This window comes from Caretta caretta, chromosome 21 (genome assembly GCF_965140235.1).
Source record: "Caretta caretta isolate rCarCar2 chromosome 21, rCarCar1.hap1, whole genome shotgun sequence".
Taxonomy (NCBI): Eukaryota; Metazoa; Chordata; order Testudines; family Cheloniidae; genus Caretta; species Caretta caretta.
In genome coordinates, this window is record NC_134226.1 from 1,142,021 (window position 1) to 1,163,932 (window position 21,912).

Here is a 21,912-nt window from a genome sequence, read left to right on the forward strand (position 1 = left end):
TCCCAGGTCGGGGTTCCAGGGGTGTGTCTGTGCGGATTTGTTCTTGTGCTTTTTCAGGAAGTTTCTTGAGCAAATGCTGTCATTGCTTTTGGTAACTCTCGGTGGGATCAGAGGGTAATGGCTTGTAGAAAGTGGTGTTGGAGAGCTGCCGAGCAGCCTCTTGTTCATATTCCGACCTATTCATGATGACGACAGCACCTCCTTTGTCAGCCAGTAAGTCCCCACCACAAGTGCTGGGCGCTAATCTCAGTACAGCACACGCAACCTGCCTCAAAACTCACTTCTTCCGCACGCCCACTCCCGCTGAGTCACTGCCGTTAAAACGCTTCCCCGCCCCCTGGGATACCAATGTGGAGAGAGGAGGAAGGAAATGGCGGGGTGGGCAAAGCGTAAAAACAAGGAGAACAGAAGGTCCTAGGCTAAGCTCCCAGTTCCTGGCAGACGTCGTCTGTCTGTGTAGGCCCGGTCCTGTTTACCTGTAGCCCTGTGTGTAGTCCTGGGGGGTGCCCCGTGCATGCTCTGGGGGCAGGGAGCGGGCCTTGGACAGTGGGGAACACCCTGTTGGCACTTGACAAACACTCATAAACGGTAACTACTATAAACACCCACACGTGAATGACTCCGCTCTGTGGCTGTGTGGTCCCTGCATACAGACATGCAGATGCCTCTTCATGCACTGCAGCTCTCTGCATTGTGTAGACTTTGCTGGGCACAGACATTGCTTGGGGTTTTTTCTATGGAAAATTTGCCTCTAAAATTTGTGGGGAAAAAACTCCGTTTGAGGTGGTACAAGTAGCAGGGAGACCTGTCGGGAAAGCTGCATAGAATTGTGACGTCACTCCTTGCTGATGCTGTGTGGCTACAAGCAGCAGCTCTGAAAGGGCAGATGTGTGAAGTAAATTAGTGCACTGGGCATAATGGGTTCATTCGAACCATCGGTAAAAATGTATTTTAAACAAAGACATTAATACAATAGCATGCCATGCCATGTGAGTCCTAATCCTCTAAAGCAAAGATATTCCTTGCTTATAATTCCACCTCTAGTGGCCACGCAGGTGAGGAGTAGCATGTAGGGACAAAGAGCTGACAGGGGAGACACAGGGACAGACACCTACTTTATCTAAACATTGTATAACACCATTGTAAGAATGTATGTTGCATTCCCCTTTAGTGGCTAGTCCACCTTTAGAATAAGAGCCTACTGCTAGCTGATGGAGTTATTCCTTTAGTTCAAATAATAGAGAGAGGGCTCTCTTTTGATGTTGAAGGTTCCAGATTCAAATATAGGGTGTATTACATTTGCAGGTTACATCTTTAATCAAACTATATTAAAAGAATATTAAACATACAAAACCAGAGACATGCAGATAGAAACAATAATTGAATCACCTATTCACACGTGAATGTTTGTATTTGTGTGTGTACCTATATATGTAGCTATATTTGTGTAGTATGTTTGCACATGTAAATACCATGCACACACAGAGCCTTGTGGTGTGCGTGTGTTGGTAGCATCCCTCCGCACAGATGTGGGTTTAGGTTTGGCTGATTGTTGTTGGTTGAATCACTCCTGAAGCCGTACAGTGAGGCTGATCATGTTTGTAGACTTTTTTGTGTACCTCGGAGCCTATTCCAGTGCAGCTGCAGTAGCCTCATACATAGTCAGGAATCAGAATCTAAAACTCCATAGAAACAGCCAGCCAGATCTCTGCCAGTGTTAATTGTGTGTTTGGAGTGGGCTGCGGAAGGTGGCTAGGAATTGGGCTCAGGAACAGAAGCCTGGTTGGTAAGTCTACACTTCCAAAGTTGCTTTCTTAATTTTGGTTGCCTTTCTAAATGTAATGCTAACCCTTCCTCCGCATTAACAGTTTGCCTCAGCGGTTTTGTTTCTGAAACATTTTCTTTTGCTTTCAAATATTTTGCCTAGATTGTGTTGAGACCAAGTATGTGCTTTTAACTACTTCAGATCAGAGCAAACCCTTTCTATCCTCTTATCCATTGTCGGGCAAAATGAAACTGGGAAGCTAGTGATTTTCTATTTGTAGATGTTTGTTTGTGCTTGACATCTTTTGCTTGTTAAACTAGTCTCAGTGTAGTGTATGCTGCACTTCCATGCCGGCTATGCACACATTCCAACATGTGTGTATGTATCAGTGAGAGATACATAAACATCACCAAAACCAGCAGTGGATCTCATTGCCTGACACAATTCTTCATTTAACTTTAATGCTTAACCACTGCTTGCTTTTTTATCTCTGCTCATTTTCTCACTGTTCACATATTTAGGTGGAATTTCATTTTTTCCCTGAGAAACCCTTGTTTTCTTCTTACAATTTTTGGCAGCTTTCCTTGTCCAGTATGATATTTTTCCTCTTCCTTCTTGTCAGAAGCAATGATTGGTGCTCTTTCTACCTGGGAATTGTGTAAACACAAGACTTGTCTGCAATAGATGTCATCATTTCACTTTGATGAACTCACTAATCTAACAGTCACTAATGAATAGCAGTTGTTCAGGGGGAGATATGAATCCTCTCTGCACCATGCAGTGTCTTTAATTAGACTTACACATTGCAAAATGGCATCCTAGTGGGGCTGAGGCGGGGGAGATTTGGAGATGTTGTGAATGAAATTGTAGACGGGATGCAAAGACGAAGTTACTCTCTGGGGAGTGCTAAGCATTTGGAAGCTGTGGATGCTAATTAGGGCCACCTTGAAATTTAGTTCAATTTGTTATGGTACAGTATGCTAGTGTTTGACAACATCTGAGGAAACTGTGCAGCAAAGACTACAGGCAGGCTGCCAAGATCTCAGTTCTTTACATACCCACCAGAAACATTAGGACAGAAAATCCAGGGTGCCTGGTCCTGTCTGAGTAGTAATTGCATAGAAATTCCAGTGTCCTGATGCCTCCTGTACTGTAAATTATAATTCTGATTTTCCATCCATGTTTGCAGCTGATGCAAGGAAATGTATTTACTATTGAAATACAGTCTTAGGTCAACACCTCCAAACCCCACTTGAATGCACCTTTCTATGTGCAGTGTAGTTTGTCAGCTGTGGGCAAGCATCTGCCCCAAAATCACCTGGCTGAAGTGCTGAATCTGGTCTCTGGTTAAAAGGTTTATTTTGCTGGGGTGTTACGGTGCATGGCACAGAGCCACACAGCTAATTAGAAAAGGCAAAGGAAGCTTGGCATCTGCCTGTAAATCTCCAGGATCAGACAGTCCTGCCTGCGTGAGCTGCTGCTGTGTAGTACATTCTAGGGGTTAAAGAGCTCCGCCTTTGCTACAAGCTAATAGAAACGACAGCAGCATCTAACAACAGGAGCCAGCCGTGCAGAGCTGGAGTGGAGAGTTCTCGATCCCTCAGCTGAGCCTGAAGTCAGCTCCTGAGCCTCTCTACCAAAGAGAGATGGTTTCCATAATTGCTGCATTACCAAGGCTGGGCGATTCCGGGTGTCCGGAGCAGGGAGCTGGGGCCAAGAGAAGCACTGGCCCCTGCACAGAGCTAGGCTGGGGTATCCTTCCCTGCAGCCTGCAAAGAGGCTTTGTCAGTCACATGCTGGGGTGAGTCTTAGTGTAACCCACACACACCTTCTGGGTGTGGTGTTCTGTCCCATCTGAGACCACTTAACGAGTTAAATGAGTCTGCTCTACAGGCTTAGCTAAGAGCGAATTGATTTTAGCTCATGCTGTAGAGGCTCATGCACTAAGCTCCAGGGGTCCCCAGTTCAATCCTGCCTGCTGACGACCAGCACACAGCCACAACTAGTGCCATTAGGGAGTCAGGTCTGATAATCAAGAGTGGGACTTCAGTGGTGACCTAAACCCACCGGCAGCCAAACTGCCCCCCTCCCGGATACCCCATGCCAGGGGAGCAATTGAGAGCAGAAACAGCCATGTGTCCTTTGGAGCTTTGCCAAGAGGGGACGCCCTCAGGACGTAGTTCCAGCCTTGCCCCATCATGGGATGGGAGGCTTGAGGGGCTGTTTTGTTCCAAGCTGTGGGGCTTTCACCCCTTCCCTGGGGAGCCTGCCCCATGGTCTAATAGTGCTCACACACAGGCTGCTTTTCCTGATGCTCAGTCTAGGGTCACTCCTGTGCAAATCCCTGGGGCTCCCTCAATGAGTCCTGTGTCCCCAGTGCGTTGCACCATGCAAGTGTGTGGATGATGCCTTGTCTCCCCCCACGTCAGATCTGATCAGAAATGTGAGCCCCAGAGCCTGACCGTGGGAATGAGGAGACCCCGATTCCACCCACAATCCAGCCTTGTCCTGAGCGCTTCTGCAGGAAAGCTCCGTGACAGACAAGAGCATGAGCACTGGGTCTAGCCCAGAGCCCAGGTCAGCGGGATGCCCAGGCGAGTTGGCTTAGAGTTCCCTTGCCCAGATTCTGAGCAGGGGTTTAGTCCAGGAGTACTAGCTGTCGCTGCGCTGCAGCTCATGCACTCAAGCAGAGTTAAAGGCAGAGCTGTGGGGATGCTCTTGGGTGACTCCTCCTGCCTCCTGGGACTGCAAGGCACTTCCCCTCTCCCCCCCTCCCCGCTGTGGGACCCAGCAGGCTGCCTCTTGGCTCGGCAGAGGGGCAGAACAGTTTTGGTGACATGTTGTAATGATGCTGGTTCTGGGGGGACCCAATTGAGAGTGCCAATTCAGGACAAATTGCTTAAAGCAGGGCAGTTACTGCCCCAGGCTGGGGTTTCTATGCACACCAAGGCAAACCAAACCAGCCAGACAGAGAAGACTTTGGTTTTACCCCACGGGCTAACCACAAGTCACACAGGCAATTCCCTTAGACACTCCAGTTTCCCAGTATCACCAGCAGTGCCACTCGTTATGGGGACGAATGGTTATGAAAACCAATATCCCAGTAAAAGAGAAAAGGTTCTCTCGATCCCAAAGGACCAAACCCCAGACCCAGGTCAATAAACAAGTTAGATCTTACCCACAAATCATGCTGTTGCCAATCTTTTAGAATCTAAAATCTAAAGGTTTATTCATAAAAGGAAAAAGATAGAGATGAGAGCTAGAATTGGTTAAATGGAATCAATGACATACAGTAATGGCAAAGTTCTTGGTTCAGGCTTGTAGCACTGATAGAATAAACTGCAGGTTCAAATCAAGTCTCTGGAGTACATCCACAGCTGGGATGGGTCATCAGTCCTTTGTGTAGAGCTTCCATTTGTAGCAAAGTCCCTCCAGAGGTATGGAGCAGGACTGAAGACAAGATGGAGGAGCTGCAGCAGCTTTTTATATTTTCTTGCCATGTGGACTCTGCTTTCTTTGTCCCAAAGACAAGCTGTCCATCACATGGCATGGAAAAACCTCAGAGTTCTGTCCATAGGCATGTCCCTGCATACCTTGCTGAGTCACAAGGTGTATCTGTATGTGTTAGATTATGTATGTGTTACATACATGTATGTTGCGAATACAGACTAACACGGCTGTTCCTCTGAAACCTGTCTTCTTTCAGTGGGTCAGTTGTATAGCTGATGGTCCTTAATGAGCCATCAAGCAGGATAGGCAGAGCTGACACCAACTTGTCTGGGGTGTCACCCAGAAGCACAGCGTAAGTTTGAAATACAGACAGTACAGAGCCAATACTTATAACTTCAAATACAAAAATGATACATGCAAACAGATAGTCTAATCATAACCAGCCAAACATAACCTTGTCTTAGACACCTTATTTGACCCCCTTTATACAAGATTTGGTGCCGCTGCAGGACCTTGGTTGCAACAATGATCTATACGGTCCCAGATTATGTCAATAATGTCACACATGTATTGCTGTCACAATGTGCTGTTCTATCCAAGCCAGAGCATTTAGCGGAGCTGCAGTGGTTTTGAACTGGGAACTACGTTTCAGTGGGAAGATTTCTGAGATCCTGGGCTCTGGTCACTTCTGGGGAGAGAGAGAGAGCACCAGAGAGAGAGCCAGATAACAATTCTGCTTCACACAGACTTGTGAGGTTTTGACAGCTCTTTCCATTCCAATGTGGAACAAAAGCAAAAACCTTTTGAGCATTTTTGTAGAATGGGCACTTTGGGATCCACACAGTCGGATCTATCTATCTATCTATAGAGATCCGGCTGTCTGGATCCAAAAGTGCCCGTTCTGCAAAAATGCTCAAAAGGATTTGCTCTTATTCCACAATGGAATGGAAAGAGATTTTAAAACCTCACAAGTTCGTGTGAAGCAGAATTGTCCTCTGGCCACCTCTACTCAGGTCCCAGCGGCTTGGGCAAAGAGACATGCTGTGTACGGATTATGTAGCCTTCATTCAGGGGACACCACTGTGTCTCTCTCCTCTTTATCCCAGCAGAGTTCACAGACCAGAGGGCTCTGGCCTTCCCAAGGGAGTGAGCCTGCTAAAGTACATCGGGCATTTTGCAGGAGGAATGTCGTGAGGTTCAGTTGCAGCTGTTTCACATGAGCCTGGGACAGAGCAGCAGTCCTCTGTATTCAGTATTACGGAGTAATTTACAGATGTTGCTACAGCACATTATGATAAAATGTCATGGGGTTAGCACACAGCCCAGTACTATAATTATACTCAGCATGGCTTGTTATAGCTTATTAGATTGGCATCTGTTAGGCATAAAGCATTGACAACTGTTACAACTACATTTATAACCCTCTGGAGAGCAGCTGATTAAGACACAACACCGTAAATCACTGAGGAATTGTGTTCTCCCTGGATTTGGGAAGAAGGGTTTTTTACCTTTCATTTTTTATAATGGAAAATATATTTCGGTGCTTCTCGTCACTAGAGGTTCTTCTACTGTGCTCCTCGCTGTAGTAGCTGAGCACCTTCCAGGAGTGAATTACTCAACATCACTCACACCTGTCACACGTGGTTTGTCCCTTCATCCTCTCTGCAGGGGAAAAGTGTGTGCTCGGAATGGCTTAGTTTGGTAGGGTGAGCTTTTTGGGGGAGGGATTTGGTTGGTTCTTGTTCGGGTTTATGGGAGCTTTGGGGGCATGGGGAGATTTTGTTTTGTTATTTGCATCTTGTAGCTGAAAACTATCCTTCTGCTTGCCCACCTTGGCCAAACAGCAAGCTGCGCACATGCAGGGTGCCAGGATTCCAGAAGCAGGGTTCTTACCGGGGCAGTAACCTTGTGTTCCTTTCATTGAACCATGATTCCCACATGCCTTGTATCATTTGTGTAGGGGCCTTGCCTTTCTGCGAGTGTGGCAGCCCATTGAAATGGCTGCTTGGTTCTCTCTAGGTACGTGTCTGAGACCCACTCCGGTAGTATTTGCTGCCTCGCAATGTGCGACAGGGAATGTCTCATCCCCACTTCACAGATGGGGAATTGAGGCACAGGGCAGATTAAGCCCATGGATAAACTATGAGCGGGGAGTAAGTCCCAGCTCACATAGACACACTTGCACGAGCTCTCATCCGAGCTAGCAGGCCAAACATAGTGGGGCAGCTGTGAGCAGAGCATGGGCCAGCTGCCTCAAGTACAACTCCACCTGCCTCCCCCACCCCCACCCGCATCCCTCCAGGGGCAGCCTGGGTTGTCACACAGGGTGGAAAGAGGAATTTGCAGAGATCTGCTACACTTGGAGCCCTTATGCTAAGAACAGCTCCGGATTTTAAAGGAATTTCATTGTACAGCAAGTGTGACCGTTTGCTTATTACTTGGCTTGTGACTTTTCTATAGCCCTTGCAGCCAAATTAAGAAATAACACATTTCACTCCAGCCTCAGTGTTGAACTTTCCATTTTCTCCTTTGTGGCCTGAAGCTTCCCACTAGAACAGATTTGAGATTTCTTTTTACTGCTAATCCTTGGTTTATCAGCCATGATCTGACTCAGGCCATATAAACACATCAGGGTTATGTAACCTTTCAGTGCTTCAGCGTGCATCTAGTGGAGACAAGAGGAAGGGAACTTGCTGCTTTAAGACAGACAGTCTGCCTAAGCTGGAAGCCAGTTCCCCATCCCTTTGGGAGACAGGTGGGCCTGGCTTCAGATACCCCAGAATATTGGGGAAGTTTGCAGTTAGAGCTAAGCTCTGCATCTTGGGCCTGTCTGTCTCAAAAGCTGTAAATTGTACTTTGTGGGTGTGTATAACTGTAAAGGGAAGCTATGATCAGTGGTGATGCACAGCAATGAGTCAGCGACGGCTGCAGAGTTTCTGAGGGGCAGACCCCAGAGCCACCCCATAGGGACAAAAATACAAAGCACTTACCCACCGTGGCTTGTGTATTCCACTCACACTGGACAAAGGTAGAGTCCTGCAAATTAAAGATGTCTAAAGGCAGATTGATTTTATGCTTGTGATTCGATTTCCCCATCCTGCTAGATGGGGCACTGTACTTGCAACAATCCAGAGGAGCAAAAACTAACTATATCTCCTCTTGAACATTCAGTGTCCCCCCACAGAAGCTCTGTCGCTTGTGTGTGGTATTAGTGCTTAGTAGAGATGTCTCTGAGAGCCAGGATTCACTAGCTGCGCTTTGCCTGGCTGGAGCCTGATAAGATGGAGGCTTCTCATACATGGAGCAGGCACACAGAATCCTTGTGCTCATCAGTCATTTATGATCCTTTGCTCTTTGCTGGGCAATTAAATCCTTCCCTGCCTCACTCCACCCAGAGGGGCCCAAGAGCCAGACTGGAGACTTGAGTCAGTTCCCATTATAAAATAATCTGCCTCTGCATTTGAACCCCCCTTTGGGTATTTCCCTGGGAGTTACTGGCTCTGGGGTTTGGTTTGGTTTTTAAAGCCACAGCACAATGAGCCAGCTGCCCACCCCCTATAAACTGGTTCGCGAGCTGTGCCTGATTAGCCCTCGTCAGAGAGATTAGTGGGCTCGCTGCCCCGTTCTAAACGCATCAAGCCACACGTTGAAAGGCGCTGGGTATGGGGGGAAGGTCAGTTCTGGGTTTAATTTGTTTCCATAAAACACACCATTAAAAGACAAAGGCTTTGGCTACACTACTACGAGGCTTTTAGCAACACGACTGTGCTGCTACAGCCGGGCCGCCAGAAGACGTCCAGTGTAGCTGCTGTTTGTCGGCAGGAGAGAGCTCTTCCATCCCCCACGAGTGGCTGCAGCTTCATCCGCAAGAGAGCGCTCCTGTTCACACCGGTGCTTTTCGCCAGTAACACTTTTGTCATTCGAGGGGGAGGCCGACAAAGTGTCAGTGTAGACAAACCCAAAGAACGCAGGCTCCTGATCATGGAACTGAGACTGGAAAGCAGAAGAGGCAATTCTGAGGGCAGGTGTTATGTGGTAACTACTCTGTGCCAGAGAAGAAGTGAGCGTGTAATAGCCAGCTAAGATGGCAAAGGGACCTGCAGCCCTTCCACCTACATAGCCTCCTGTACAATTTGCTCTGAACCAGGAGCTCTGCAGCAAGCGAGGCCTCAAGCTGCAGCCTGAAGGCAGAGATGAAACCCCCCGATCTCAGCAGCATCCAAAGATGGTGAGCTGTGGCTGCTGGTCCAGGATCTGAGCCTTGCAGTTGCCATCTTTCCTCAGCAGAGAGACGGGGGTGAGAGGGAAGCAATGGGATGTGCTGGAGACAGACCATGGTGTGTACAGGTCCATTGCTGTGCAGCTCAGGAAGTGTCCCTTGGTTTGAGCATCCATGCTGGTAGGCGTTGCTGGTGCAAAGGGTAGTGTTTACAACAAGGTTAATTCTTTCACCCAAGGCTCTGCTCAAAGGCCTTTTAGAATGCCACTTGCTCACATTCTCTCAAAGAGCGTCCCTCCTCCCAGCACGTTATAAGTGACAGCAAAGCAAGCAAAGGGCCAGCCAACCCAAAATAAACATAGCTCCTGGAAGCCGGCAGCCAGGTCTCTCCTCTCCTGTGGCAGAGTCTGGCACTTTCCTTTCCAGTCAGAACTGAGAGGGGGTGGTGTCCGAGCAGCAGCTCCTGAGCTGTTCTGGTGGCCCTGACGATGCCTCGCTCCGTAACCCTGTACTTTGGCCTCGCTGCCTTAAGCTGAGCCGTTCCCACGTGCTAGAATCGAGCTCTGAATGTAGAGTAACGGACTCAGGACACAGTTCACTTTCTGTCCCACTGATGGTTGTGTTCACAGAACAGATCCTTAGCAGGGGTCGGAGCATTCATAGTACTGGGGCGATTGCGGCCGTGCAAGTGCGGAGATGTCGTGAGCCATTCCCCAAAGACTTAAATCCTGGCACCTGGGCTCTCCACAAAAAAGCCCCAAGTCACGGCCCACCCGGGGCTGATCCTGCGAGGCTACTGGTGGGGCCCCTCTTCTGCCACGCGGAATCTTTCCGTACATTTCTGTGCCCGCCGATGCTCCTCTGCGTCACCATGTCTCCAGCTGGAAACAGCTTGTCCCTCTTGCATCTGCCTCATTCATCTTTCTCTCTCCCAGCATCCCCTCACTGACATGCAGGAGCGCTGCTTTAATCCCCAGGCAGCATTCTGGCCCAGCCTGCATGAGAGACAAGGGATCAAATAGCGCTGGGTGGGATTTGTTCCCATGTAGGCAAAGGGCTCAAATGCCTGGGTTTGGTGTTGATCTCTGAGCTTGATTCTCTGGATCTGTCAGACTTTTGATCTCGCTCTACTGTCGCTGCCTAGGTGGGAAAGCTGCTGCCAGCCAGAGCGGCGCTATCCAGAGGAGACCTGTGCAGCAGCTGCCCACAGCAAGAACCTGCCGTTGGGTCTGTTGGTCCCCAAGCCCAATAACTGGAATTCCCCTTCTGCAGGTGAGGGAGAGCAGCCCCGGCTGGGGGAGGAACCCAGAGGAACAGCTCATTTTCCAAAAATCCCACCTGAGCTCATGGCAATAGAAAGCATGTGAGATAAAAGGGGGGTGACTCCGCCAGACAGCCAGCCAGCCTCCCTCCTGCCAGAGCCTGAGGACATGGGGGCATGCTGCGATCCAGTGGCATAGGAGGAGAAACCTCATTCAGCTGATTGGGTTGCATTCTGTTTAGTTTCTTTGCCATTTGCTGGGAAGAGCTGCCAGTGCCGAGGTGCTCTAGGAGATGGCCTGCAGTCCTGTACTGCTGGGTGGATGGTGTTCTCATTGGGATTGGTGGGGACTGATGCTGACGGAGTCACTGTGATAGTCTCCATATGGCTGGGCTGTAAGTGTCCTCCAGGTGTTTGCTCATTTCCCCGGTGCATGGCAGCTCCACAGCTATGGAGACTTTCCTGCTGTTCCGGATGGAATTGTTGGAAGTCTCTGCTGCTGCTGAGAGGTGCTTAACTGAAGGGAGGACAAATGCTTCAGCAGGTCTGTTCCAGCAGCTTATGAAGCGCCCATGTTCTTCACTATTACATGTGCTTGGAAGCAGAGGCTCCTTGGCTTCCATGTGAATTCCCCTCTATAGCTCTGGGCACTGGCAGAACATGACCAGGGCCTGTTGCTTTGTCCTTTGAAAAGCTCCAAACTTATGTCCTCACTCTGATTGGCATAAAATATTTAATTCTTAGCCCAGCCCCCAGACTAATTTCAGAACAAAGTCTTGCTTAGAGTTAATAATCTCTGCAAATACAGGCTTGTCCAGATAATGTGGCCAATACGACCTCAGTCATGTCTCCGCCCCAGAAAGTGCAAGAAATAGGGCACCCTGCTGTTAGCATTCAGGCAGCCGAGACAAACTGAGATGCAGCCAAGCAAGTTCAGAATAGTATGTCCATCTCAGAGAGCAGCTTGCCACCTTGACGTGATAGCAGTTGTTTTTGCTGAAGGAAACCTCAGCTGGAACACATGGGGAAACCTCATGTCCCCAGTGTACTTGTAATGGGATGACTTCCCCTGCAGGGCTGGATGCAGCGGCCAGCCAACCCTAGTTACTAAGGAGGTCCACCCAAGCAGGGATCAACTGATTTCCCTTATAAGAGCAGCAGGAAGCTCCCGAGAAGGGGAGATGCTCAGGGAGAGACGAGCAGAGGCCTGCCAAGGCAGGGAGTGAGGAGATTCCAGCAGGGAACCATGAGGCATCACATGGGGATAGAGAGACTCCAGAGATTGTGGGGCGACTAGGCTCTGGCAGGGAACCCTGAGGTGTCAGGGAAAAGGCTCCAGGCAGGGGAGGCCTGGCAGACTCCCAGCAGGAAAAGTGGGAGTCTGAACTTGGTGTGAATCTGAGAACTTCCTGTGGGAATGATTTTGTTATTTTACAAAATCCAGCCCCACGGAGGGGAACCAGAGAAAAGTTTGTTTGGGAATTTGTTTGAGAAAGTCCTGAAAGAGGGGAAACTGAGACAGGTGCCGCAAAGCCACTCTGAGCCACGAGGGGCTGTTACAGAACTGCCCAGGAGTGGTGTGCCTGTGACACTCCCCTTTCTTTGCCCACTGCTCTGAAAAGTCACGTGAGGAACACCCATGGTACAGTCCTTGCCCATAAGCAGCAGAGGAGAGGCACAGCAAAGCAGCCAGCACTGTGGGTGTCAGCAAGGCAAGCAGTATGGGGCCTGTCAGCACAGGATCCCCGGCCATATCTCTAGTAAATGTTTGCTCCTAGTGAATTTCATCTCAGTAAGTGGCACTATGCATTTCACCTCCACAGAAAGACACCATGCAAACTACCAAGCTAATGAGCGCTCCAGGCTCCCAGGCTGTGCTGAAGAACAGTTTTGTTTATTGCTAATATTGTACTCTAGTGATGAACATTAGAGGCGCTGCATTCCCTGCTCTGCCATGCTCTCCTCTTCAGCCTCCTTAGAAGAGAAGATAGCCACAAACACAGTCTCCCAGTCCACTGATGTGTGTAACTCCCCATTACCTTATCCTCCACCTGCAGCAATGGGTGCACTGTGCATTGTCACTGTCTTAAACCTCGGTATCAGTAAAGGCAGGGAGCATTCTCCATTACAGGGTAAATTCAAACCAGTGGGTTTACCTTGTTAGTGACTGTTCAGCATCCCCACTAATGGGGAACCCCAGAGGCAAGAGACCAGGGCCTGAATGGAGTTTATGCAACCTCCATCCCTTGTTCTCTGTGACTGTGGGAACTAATGCATTTCATAGCACCTAAATACCACAGAGAAGGGCTCACCAAGGCTCCCATCCAGCAACATACCAATGAAACAATGGCCAGACTGGTCAGACCAATGGTTCATCTAGCCCTGTTTCCTGTCTTCCACTGAATGTATCCGATGAAGTGAGCTGTAGCTCACAAAAGCTTATGCTCAGATAAATTTGTAAGTCTCTAAGGTGCCACAAGTCCTCCTTTTCTTTTTGTCTTCTAACAGTGGCTGGTGCCAGGTGCTCCAGAGGGAATGAACAAAACAGGGCAATTATCAAGTGAAAGCAAAGCACTTAAATTCATGCATAACTTTAAGCACATCGGTAATCGCGTTGAATCTATGCACATACTTAAGTGCTTTGCTGGACTGGGGCCTATAACGTAGAGACAGCTGGAGGCCTTCCGAAGCTCAGCTTTCTCCCATTTTCTCCCATTTACGCTAGTGTTAGCTCTCTGTCTTCAAAATGAACCTCCAGCTATGTATTGGAATACAGTATGGAGAGCCCTGCTAATAATGCACTAATATATGTGTATATACTGTCCCTGCTGTGTTTATAATACAGCCTTTCATCTGACAGGTTTCAGAGTAACAGCCGTGTTAGTCTGTATTCGCAAAAAGAAAAGGAGTACTTGTGGCACCTTAGAGACTAACCAATTTATTTGAGCATGAGCTTTCGTGAGCTACAGCTCACTTCATCGGATGCATACCGTGGAAACTGCAGCAGACTTTATATATACACAGAGAATATGAAACAATACCTCCTCCCACCCCACTGTCCTGCTGGTAATAGCTTATCTAAAGTGATCATCATCCTTTCATCTGAGGATCTCAGCACCCTTTACAAGGTTGGGTTAAGCCTCAGCATGCCCCTGTGAGGTTGGTGTTATCTCAAGCTTGCAGACAGAGAAACTGAAGCAGAAAGAAGTTAACTTGCTCAGTGTCAGGAAGTGAATCAATGTCAGTTGGGAACAGGACCCTGAGCCTGGGCGACTAACCCACTGGTCTGCCTAGCCAAACACACGGCCTGTCTTCCTAAATAAAGGCACTGCCCAGTCTGTGAACAGCTGCCACCAACAGCTAAGCATAGTTGCTTTTCTTTTCTTTTTGCTTGCAAAGATCCAGTCTTCTCATGGAAAGACCCTGTACCCACTGGACATTAATGATATGGCAGACTTTTCTTGGTGCTACATGGTAGATTATCTGTGTATTCAATCTGCTTTGATGTGAAGAAGAAGTTACTTGAGTTTTGATGTCCTATAGCTGTTACCAGATTTGGATCTTTCTGGCATGGTGAATGATGTTGATACACTTCGTTGCTGTATGTAAATACACTGCAGGGACTGAACCTGTTTTGCATTAGCCCCTAATTGTACAGATATGTGTTTTGGTTCCTGCTTTGTAATTAAAAATAAATAATGGATTGGTTTAGCACCTCTGCGGCTTGGGGAATAGCACCATATGGTAGAGCAGAATTGCAGTACTTGGTTAATTTTCTGCTAATGGCCAGTGGGGCTGAATCACAAACGTGAGCAAAAAGGGTTGGCAGCTTACCAAAGAGATGGAAACCACGTTTAGATATCCAAAGCAAAGGAGAGGATCAGAGTCATGTTGATCAAGTTCACATGTTGCATTAAAATCTGGTGTGGAGGTGGGGGGTGGATCCATTGAGGACTTCTTTGGACAGCTCTCCCCATCCATTTTTTCTGTTCTATCTCAGGTGTAAGCATTTTTCCATCTTTCCTTTTTATTGGTCCATGTCCTGTTTTGAAATTTCTACCCAGGTCACTAGATAAACAGCTCTGTGGTTTTCTATCAAAGCAGCAGCTTCAGCTGCTAGGTCTCCAGCATATCTCCATTTATCTTCCTTGTGTTGCTTTTCACAGCTTTTGTCTGCTTTCTTATATGCCTCCTTTGCCTTTTCCAGTAGTTCTTTGGTCTTAGCATTCCGGAGTTTTCCGTTCAGTACTTTTCTTTCCTCAGTGAGAGGCCACATCTCTTGGTTTATCCACTTCTTGCTTTGTCTATTTTGATATCCAGTTGTGACGGCTGCAGCTTGAATCACAGTGTCTCTGAGCACTGCTCATTCTCCATCAGAACCAAGCTGTATCTCACCTTCCTCTGCCTCTGGCAGTGTCGCAGATCTGCCCCTTAGTTCCTGTTGGGATTTCTCACAGTACTCCTTTGTTTTCAGTTTTATACTCTTAATGTTCTCTACCACCTTCTGTTTAAAGCTGATCGTCTCAATTTCAATTTCAGTTTAGCAGTGCAAGTGTTGTGGTCACTGCAGAATATCTACAGGATGATAGGATCTCATTCTGGGTCAGGTGACCTGATGCTCAAGCTAATGCAGATGTGCTCAACCTGAGTGTTCATATTGCCATCTGGTGAATTCCATGGTTCTTTGTATGGGAACAGGTTACTTGCAGAAATAAGATCAGAACCAAGCGCAGCTCAATGAGTCTCTCCCCATTTTGGTTGATGGTCCCCAGCTGATGCATCCCCATGCTCTTTCCATGTCTTGGTTGTCACAGCCTACTTTTAGCAATACAAGTTTCAGAGTAACAGCCATGTTACTTTAGCAATACAGTTGCCCATCACCTAGCTGATGTCGCTAGGTCCCAAGTCTGGAATCCGGGGCATCAGTGAGAGCAGATTGATAGGTGTGGATGAGAAGTGCTGCAAGCAACAGAAGAAATATCTCATTTACTCAGGTCATAGTGACAACAAACCCTCTGCGGTAATACACTCATTATGGAAAAATCACCCATTAATTGGGACCTGACTCCAAACCAGAGTCCAAAAGATGTCAGTTGTACAGTGCTGTGCTCAAACAGGAACAGAGCAGTGGGGAAAGAGATGAGTTCTGCAATTGTATCCAAAGTGTGATTGACAGAATATTTAAACTATTCATTGTTTGCTGATAATTTTTTGTGGTTTGTGACTGGTTATCTAGCCACGTGGTTTGATGTCTGTTGGGTGAATGAAGCTTCTGAAGCAAAATAGTTACAAATAATGAATTATGCAGTTGGATTAATCATAATTCAAGTTGAAATTCATGAAACATAATAAACTAGTGTCCAGACTCATGAAGAAGGAATAATTTCACCCTCTGAGTAACTGATGTAGAACTCAGAACACATTTCACAAAGTTGTTAATGAGCCACTTTTCCAATTATTCTACCAGCTCTAGAACTCATGGAAAGGACCTCAAAGCCACATCCTTGAGTCAGTGGCATTCAGGCACTGGAGTCTATAAAAACACCCCAAGAAAGAATTACAGAGGGTGGGAAAAACTGCAGCTGCCTATGGAACAAGGGTGGTTTAGACTGAAAATGTGAGGTTGCCTTGTATGCTCATGGGCAGCCGAACATGATCCAGCCACTAGCTCCCTCCAGCCTCTCCCTAGAAAGCAGGTTGTCTCCATGCTTAGCTGGCAATAATTAGGTGGTTTTGATGTTATAATCTTATATAATTACTCTCAAAATATCCTCTGATTCATCCCAGCCTTTGAAGTCGGCGCTTTGCATTCCAATAAGCTCTCTCATTGAAGAAGCATCTTGTAGTGGTAAATTAAACTTTTCAGAAGTCATTTCTATGTAATTGAAACTTTGGTGTAGCTGACTCCAGGACCTGGTATCTCCACAGTGTTGTGGAACATTCTTTAGCAGGGACAAAGGGTGCTCTCTCTGTGTGTAGAGCTCTGCATCCCTGCGCCAATGCCCTTCCACCGGGGCCCTGCATGCTGGAGCCACTCTTCATGGTACTGCAGAGCCCCTGGATTTCCCAAGTGAGAATCTCAGTGGGAGTTAGAATCAGCCACAGGGAGCTAGGCTTCCAGGAAGGAGGGGTGGGGTCATAGAATCATAGAATCATAGAATATCAGGGTTGGAAGGGACCCCTGAAGGTCATCTAGTCCAACCCCCTGCTCGAAGCAGGATCAATTCCCAGTTAAATCATCCCAGCCAGGGCTTTGTCAAGCCTGACCTTAAAAACCTCTAAGGAAGGAGATTCTACCACCTCCCTAGGTAATGCATTCCAGTGTTTCACCACCCTCCAAGTGAAAAAGTTTTTCCTAATATCCAACCTAAACCTCCCCCACTGCAACTTGAGACCATTACTCCTCGTTCTGTCATCTGCTACCATTGAGAACAGTCTAGAGCCATCCTCTTTGGAACCCCCTTTCAGGTAGTTGAAAGCAGCTATCAAATCCCCCCTCATTCTTCTCTTCTGCAGGCTAAACAATCCCAGCTCCCTCAGCCTCTCCTCATAAGTCATGTGTTCTAGACCCCTAATCATTTTTGTTGCCCTTCGCTGGACTCTCTCCAATTTATCCACATCCTTCTTGTAGTGTGGGGCCCAAAACTGGACACAGTACTCCAGATGAGGCCTCACCAATGTCGAATAGAGGGGAACGATCACGTCCCTCGATCTGCTCGCTATGCCCCTACTTATACATCCCAAAATGCCATTGGCCTTCTTGGCAACAAGGGCACACTGCTGACTCATATCCAGCTTCTCGTCCACTGTCACCCCTAGGTCCTTTTCCGCAGAACTGCTGCCTAGCCATTCGGTCCCTAGTCTGTAGCGGTGCATTGGATTCTTCTATCCTAAGTGCAGGACCCTGCACTTATCCTTATTGAACCTCATCAGATTTCTTTTGGCCCAATCCTCCAATTTGTCTAGGTCCTTCTGTATCCTATCCCTCCCCTCCAGCGTATCTACCACTCCTCCCAGTTTAGTATCATCCGCAAATTTGCTGAGAGTGCAATCCACACCATCCTCCAGATCATTTATGAAGATATTGAACAAAACCGGCCCCAGGACCGACCCCTGGGGCACTCCACTTGATACCGGCTGCCAACTAGACATGGAGCCATTGATCACTACCCGTTGAGCCTGACAATCTAGCCAGCTTTCTACCCACCTTATAGTGCATTCATTCAGCCCATACTTCCTTAACTTGCTGACAAGAATACTGTGGGAGACCGTGTCAAAAGCTTTGCTAAAGTCAAGAAACAATACATCCACTGCTTTCCCTTCATCCACAGAACCAGTAATCTCATCATAAAAGGCGATTAGATTAGTCAGGCATGACCTTCCCTTGGTGAATCCATGCTGGCTGTTCCTGATCACCTTCCTCTCATGCAAGTGCTTCAGGATTGATTCTTTGAGGACCTGCTCCATGATTTTTCCAGGGACTGAGGTGAGGCTGACTGGCCTGTAGTTCCCAGGATCCTCCTTCTTCCCTTTTTTAAAGATTGGCACTACATTAGCCTTTTTCCAGTCATCCGGGACTTCCCCGGTTCGCCACGAGTTTTCAAAGATAATGGCCAATGGCTCTGCAATCACAGCCGCCAATTCCTTCAGCACTCTCGGATGCAACTCGTCCGGCCCCATGGACTTGTGCACATCCAGCTTTTCTAAATAGTCCCTAACCACATATGCATGGTGGCTCCTGGGTCCAGGATGAAGGGAGGTTCCTTGCCACATGGATCTCAGATCTGTAGTGCTTGGAAGGGGCCCTTGAGCCTCTCCCAGCGGGGTATCAGTGAAGTTTTCCTTGTGGAGATTTCTGCCCCACCCCTTGTGGGAAGGGAGAGCCAGCCATTGGAAGATATGCACACAGCTAAACCTTGCAGGAATACTTCATATAAAGCTATGCAGATCAAATTCTGCTCTCATTTACACTGGTATCAATCCAGATGAACTGCATTGACTCCTATGGAGATACTCCGGATTGAACCCAAGCATAACTGAGAACAGGATTCAGCCCACATTCTATGATAGGGAGCCGCCGAAACCAAGACTCCCTCCTCTACAGGCTGTAACAGTTTGCAAATGTGCCCTGCTCCTTTGAGACCATGCATGGTGCGTCTGAAGCAGCCCCCCTGGGTTCCTGGGCTGCTGTCCCCAACAAGCCCAGCATTCCCTGGCACCTTTTGGTATCTCTGTGGCTACTGCCTAATGCTGCCCTGCACTGGGCAGTGAAAGGTCTGATATACTCCTGGGGAAAGAAAATGATTGATTTGTTTTCTTTGCCTGGTCACACTGGCAAAGAACTCGGTAACTGGGGGGTCAGCTGCCTTTTACTAAGGTTTGCCCTGTTGTCCGTTCTAGGAATTGAAACGCTTGCTCTTCTGCAAGTCTCTCAGATGGCTGGGCTGTGAAGTACCTCACCTTGCCTGGAGGTATAAACCTGTGTTAGTTCCAGTTGCTACTGTGGGAAAGATACAGTGACTGGTGACATTTGCTCTTGTCATTCAAGTTACTGGTTGAACAGAAGCTGTTCTGAAAACCAAGTACACCCAGCTCAGAACCTGGGGACTTGTGGGGCCAAATCTCAGTTCGCATTGAATGCCATTTGCTGGCTGAGTGGCTGCTACATGGAGGCTCCATTCAGAGAGAGGCTGCTTTGCATTCCTTATTACAGCACACAAGATGGAAGAATGTCTGAAGGAGGATAAAGCTCTGTCCGGTTCCTAATTGTTTTCTGACCTGTTTTGCTGCCGAGAACTTAATGAAATATCTCCCCATCAGTTGTGCCCCTCGCCTCTACCTGATGGGGGCTTGTTTCTACAGGAGCACAGTTTTGGTGCTTAACAACACATTCACATCAGGCATCCAGCCTGTTTGATGGCTTGTGAAAAGCAAACCAGCTGCAGTTAGACTTGGAAGCAACAGATGCAAATAACCTTTCTAGTTCAAGAATGTTTCAGGAGATATTTTCGTAGCTTGCAGACACCAAGAGAACATGGCCAGTTAATTAGAATTAGAAGCATTAAAAAGCTGGAAAAATACGCCCCCCCCGGCCAACACCCTGAGAGCGAAGGGCTACGAGGTGCAGATGGATGCCCTGATCGTCGGACCCCTGCAACGAGCTTGTGCTGCAGACCTGTGGGATCGGTCGATGCTACGCACAGCTCATGCGGTGCCTCATGGTCTCAGACACCATCCGATGGTCCAGGGACATCTACATCGAACACATCACCGGCCACCAGCAGTACCAGGAGGTGTGAGCCAGTACGACATCGTGCATCAACTATGGGAAAAGGACTGAGAGACTTTTTCCATTGGACCATATGAACGGGAATCATAAACTCACTGAACATTAAATCCCACCAAATGAGGGTAGATCCATCCTCATCATCGTATCTGCTCATTATACTCCACACCTGAACATAGCCATTATATGGACAACATATCCCCATAGCTCAATGTCTGTACTTTGACCTGTTAAACTTTTACCCCCAATCGGGGAGATTGCAGATTATTTATTCCTTACGCCACCCGCTCCTAAACCGAATTTCGCACCCCTTGATAATCTGTACCGTATTCCCTGATAACCAGTAACTTCTATGCCTAAACTCTGTACGGTTTTCTTTTTACTTCAACATTACCTTAATAAAATTATTAAATTTGAAGCCTAGGACACCACCCAAATGGAAACAAGTAGCCCAAGGACACAGCCACAAAACTATCAGCTGGTTGACTGGCACCTGACTCTGATGCCAACATTAGAGAGAAGGTGGGGGATACTTCTCACCCTGATTGGGCCCTATGCGGGCCTGAAGCTGGGAGTCCGCAGTCATAAGGGGGTCAAAGGTGATCAGATTTTCTTCTTAAATGCCCTGGTAAAAAGAGGTCTTCATTTCGCATTGCTTTCATCCCCCTCTCTGAGCCTTCCAGAGCTTAGTCCAAGCTGGGTTCCTGCTTCCGCAGGACCCACTCCCTATTACCCAGGTGGTCTGTGATTGCTGTTCCTTGGGGTGCTCTTCTTTTCCTCTTGTTAACATTATGCTTCTGTCCCATATTTTCCCTGCTTCCTTGGGTGTCTCTGCACAGGTCACAAGGCAGAGCTCCAATGGCCAATGTCTGTGTATAGCTGAGGCTTAATGGATAAATTCAAGGTGAGCTCTTCTCTTTCATTAACCCATTTGTGCCTGAGATTCCAAGCAGCTCCCTGTGCACAGATAGCAAAGCCCAGCTGGTGGTGCTTGGTGGAAAAATAATTAAATTGCCAGTTGGTGTGTGTCCCACATGGGCTGCCATAGCAGCAGAGCGTCTTTGCCTCTCCCCTAGCCATATGCTCTCATAGTAATCTGACAAAAACCCACAGTCTGATTGCCAAAAGCTCTAGAGATAGACCCATACATCTTCATAGCTGCTATTGTAACAGAGAGGTGCTGAATGACAGAGGGGCCCTCACAGGACTCCGCCAGGCCCTGCCGTGTCGGTAGGGGGGGTGGCTGGCTTGCTGTACTAGCATCCTTCCCCAGGGACAGTGGGCACAGTGCAGCCAAGACTCTGCCGTATTGCTTTGTAAGGTTTTTGTAATGACTTGTGCTGTCCAAGATCACTTGACAGGTTTTTGTGAAGACTAATTAGATAACGTCTTTGCAGAGCTGGGAAGGTGCTGTCTTATACAAACTACTTTTATCGATCAGTCTCACTGACTTGAAAGTATCCAAATGCTTCGGAATCACATCAAGACAAAGGGCTCTGAGGTTATTTCTTAAAAGGAGCCACCTGAGATATTCTCACTTTTCCTACTCTCCTGTAATGAAACTGTGGAGTTTGGTGTTCCTCAGCAGGTGGCTGTCACATCCCAGTAGAGCTCCGAGCCAGTTCTTCATCTGAAAGAAAATCTTAGCTGGGAATGCAACAGCCACACCTGCTCCTGGTGCCAAGACTTTTCATCTCTCACTAGGCCATTTGCAATGTTACCAGGCGAGAAGCGTTCCCAAGAGAGATGCGCTCTCTCTCTCTCTCTCTCTCTCTCTCTCTCTCAACACACAGAGTCCAGGCCAGCTAGAAAGTTGTACTGTCACAAGCTCGGTCAGTGTAGTGCCACCAACAAAACTGTTTCTGCAGCGTGCATCCCACTCAGCGCATTCTGTCCACACAGAGTCCAGTTGCATGGCAAAAGCGTGTTGC

At 47.9% G+C, this 21,912-nt stretch overlaps 1 protein-coding gene across 2 annotated transcripts in view; it reads left to right on the forward strand.

The window, feature by feature from the left end:
* The window catches only part of SYT6 (synaptotagmin 6), a 98,964-nt gene that overhangs the window by 12,456 nt on the left and 64,596 nt on the right, over positions 1-21,912 (forward strand). The window contains exon 1 of one of the 2 annotated variants that reach the window (XM_075121903.1): positions 1,575-1,786. The exons of the other annotated variant lie outside the window; for it this stretch is intronic. The gene's annotated coding sequence lies outside the window, so the exon portion shown is untranslated. Of the gene's footprint in view, positions 1-1,574; positions 1,787-21,912 lie in introns of those variants that run through there. 2 annotated transcript variants of the gene reach the window in all.